Here is a 3730-nt window from a genome sequence, read left to right as displayed (position 1 = left end):
CGATGAGGAACTTCATCTTCACGCGATGGTGGGCGCGTTAGAGTGGCCGGTACATTAAAGCCACATTTGATCCGGGCTGAAGCATATAACTCACTAGTGCATAGACATCATGCATACTTGTACAAACTTATAGCATACATGCATTCTCATATGCATTCCTTGCAAAACCACACTGCTCGGTTTTAGACGGGGGCGTGTTGAGTATGGTTTACACCACACATGTATGTACATGCACACATGCATAAAGACCCATGCACCGAACCACCTAGTCACCGGTTACATCAGTTGTAACTAACAGCCCCACTCATCCCTTCTATATTAAGCGTCACCTCCACTTGTAAATCATCTCTTGTTCCTATGCACCTACAGTAGCTATGGCTGCTCCCTAACCAGTTCTAACACAATCTCTCATACCTTAACAAACCACAACACCATCTATGCTTACGTAGAGTAGGAGAGGGGCTATCCACAAAAACTCGAGATAAAACCTTTGTAGGAGCAGGATAGGTGCTGTTTATGGCACCAAATAGACTCTGAACCAATAAAAGCCTCAAATTATATCAAATACGCATGTTGCATTGATCTCATCAAAAGCTATCTACATCAGTATAAGAAGGTACTTTCCTTTAATATCCTTCTTGTGACATTATCACTAGCGAATTATAACCGCATCCCTTTTTTTTTTTCCTTGCGCACTCTTGTGACGATATCACTATAAATTTATATTCACATTCTTTTTTCTGCCTGTGCACTTTCAAAAAGACTTTAATTTGAATAAGACCTAATGTTGCATAAACTTAAAGAAACAGTTATTGTCATTGGCTGGGAGATACTAATGTAGCAGAAAAGAAAATTCGTTAATCGCTATGATCGATCAAGTGAGACATGTTTGATGTATGTATAAAGATATTTAGTCAAAGAAATGGATCATAACATCGTGATTCTAAGCCAAGTTAGATGACCTTTGTTCCCAAGGACGGAAATCGAAGTATTTCATGGCTGTCATGGAATGAGCCGCGCCATCTTCTTCATGTTTTCGAAGCTGGCCAGCAAGGAGGCTTTGGTGTCTCGAGAGCCAAGGAAGCCCAGCTTGGCACTCTTGGCCATGCTCGTTCTATACGGTGGAAGCTTGTTAAAGACCAGGTCAAGGAACCACCATACAAGCACGAGATCTTCCCATCGTGTGGGATGCAGACCGAACTTGGAGACAATGCCCTCCCACACGTGTGCTTTGCTGTGCATGATCTCCACCAAGCTCCGGGACTCGCCTGTGTAGGTGGCCAGCTCGAGGTCGAAGCTCCGGGCAATGGCCGGCCAAAGGGTCTTCCACGTGACGGTGTCTCCATTGGCGATGTTGAGGGCTTCGTTCTTACCAGCATCATTCGTGGCCGCCCAAATCTCTTGTTCCGCCACAAGGTCGGCATCCGAGGCCTCGACGTGGGACTCCCAGCATCGTAGGCTGCCCGGGAAAACAAAGGGAGAGCCGTCGTGCTTGTAGATGCAGGCATACGCGGCCAAAGCCAGCGATGCGTTGAGGATTGCGTTGGGCGAGACGCCGAAGATGATTCCGACCACGTCAACGCCCTGCTGCTGCTGCCAGCCACCTTGGGCGTAGTAGAAGTTGGACTCGGCCAGCCTCGTGGAATACTGGCATGCTGATCTGGCCGACGAAGACCGACCACGTGTAATGCGATCCCGGTCCCGTCTGCAAGCACACGTGTTGCAAGCCCTTGGCGTTGGGCAGGAGGGGGTCCAGGGTGTTACGCAGCATGCTGCAATGTTCTCTTCCTCCGTGTAGCTGGCCTCTCCATGTAACGCTCGGTGCTCGAAAATGCTCAACTAATCTTTACTGGGAAAAAAAAAACTTCTCCAAAGCCATGGATAGCCTCCTAGGCTCTGTTTGTGGGAGGGGCCACGGAGAGAGAGAGAGAGAGGGGTATTAACGTCGGGGTAGAATGCAACTCAAGGGCATATACGACCAATGGTGGGACTTGAACTCGGGTGGATCATGGAGTGCCATGCGGTTGAGTAAAGAGACATTTAAACGTCTTCATTTAGAAGACTTAGGCATTTTACCTTTCACAAGTGGAATGAAAATGAAGTTTGCATTTTTTTTCCAACTCCATTGATAGAGATTTTGATGTTGCATAGTATATTCGCACAATACCATAAAAAGCTCATCTTAGGGACACAATTATTTTGAAGGTATGATAAATAAATCACCATATGGCCATGAGTCAAGATATATGTGTTGATTCATCTATCATAACTCCAAACCAAGAACTAGAAGCAACATTTTTCCATATATAAAGTCCATTAAATAGTTAGCCATACAAAAAACCATTACTTTATCGTCATTATACAATGATATTGTACAAGGAACCAAGCAATCTTGCATAAGAGAAATAATCTCAGGAAAATTTTGAAAAAGAAAGATTTTTTTTGGAATCAAGTAAGTACTTCTAAATAATGTTAGATCCTTTATCTCATTTACCTTTTTTTGGAATCAAGTAAATACTTCTAAATAATGTTAGATCCTTTATCTCATTTACCTTTTTAATGCAAGCCTTTCTTCATGTAATAGAGTAGAAAGATCCTGTAATGAACAACTACTTGAGGATACAGCATGCACATCATCGGTCAAATGATTTGTTTTGGATTTCTTCAAAGAAATCTTATTGGAATCAACACTAGCCCATGCAAGAAGTGTTCCTTGCTTTTTATTCTTTCGTGTATCAATTAATAGCTAAAAATAACTTAAGTTAAGCATCAATACAACTATTGAATATGTCCCTAAATACTCAAAGAAAAAAAATCCAAAAGCTACTTTTATTACCAAATTTGATAACTGTCATAACACCCGTCTCGAGGGTCACCACCGTCCACAGTCCATGCCTATTCTCTCTGTGGGCACGGTGCATGCATGGTTGAGACTCTCGTGAGTCCTACTCAAAGAAGAGCACAGGCAGGGTGAGGGGAGAGGACTCCAGAGAGGGGGAGAGAGTGACGAGTCAAACTCAAGAGAAGTGATTAGACGTAGGCTTCAAAGTTCAAGCCCAAGACTCCAGTCCAAGACCTTCAAAGAAGATTGATATCATTGATTATTAGGATTTAGAAGATGTCAATCGTAGTAGGTAAGTTCCAATGTGGAGTCGTGGTGGACAGTAGTAGGTCTAACCATCATGACGTTGACCCTGCCGCCCAGATCCCAAAGGGCGTGTCACTCTTTGCCCACGTGAGTAGGTACTACGTAGTGGGTGTCCTTACAACTTGCAAGTTGCATGTCATACAATTTCTTGCATACTAATATAGTACATACTACATACGTCATATATATAATTATTAATATATACACACTACATAACGTACAGTGTTGAGAGATGTAATCGCGGTGTTGTGTGTATGTGGGAAAGCACCCTAGAGGTACAAGATATTGTGGTGAGATAGGAATGCCACATGTAATATTGAATGGTGTTGACCAAAAGAGTAAAAAAGGGAGTGCCACATGGATGATAGTGTGTAAAGTGGGATAAGGCTAGAAAGCCTATATCATTGTATGGTTCACTTGAGATATGCAATAGAATAGAATTGACTGTTGAGTGTGCAATCTCCCTCTCTCTCTCATGGAGTTTCTAGTGTGGTTTAATCCACCTTAATTATGTTGCTTAATCATTGTCTATCACCATGATCAATTCCATTTTAGGATTGTTAACATGGTATCAAAGCTTGG

The 3730-nt window shown here is 42.8% G+C and overlaps 1 pseudogene; it reads right to left on the bottom strand.

The window, feature by feature from the left end:
* Positions 1-1002: 1002 nt before the first annotated feature.
* Positions 1003-1771, bottom strand: LOC147623525 ((S)-8-oxocitronellyl enol synthase CYC2 pseudogene; annotated as a pseudogene).
* Between the last annotated feature and the right edge of the window lie 1959 nt (positions 1772-3730).

Source organism: Cibotium barometz, chromosome 27 (assembly GCF_041138505.1).
Source record: "Cibotium barometz isolate CiBa-2024 chromosome 27, ASM4113850v1, whole genome shotgun sequence".
Lineage (NCBI taxonomy): Eukaryota > Viridiplantae > Streptophyta > Polypodiopsida > Cyatheales > Cibotiaceae > Cibotium > Cibotium barometz.
This window is presented reverse-complemented; position numbering and strand designations above follow the sequence as displayed.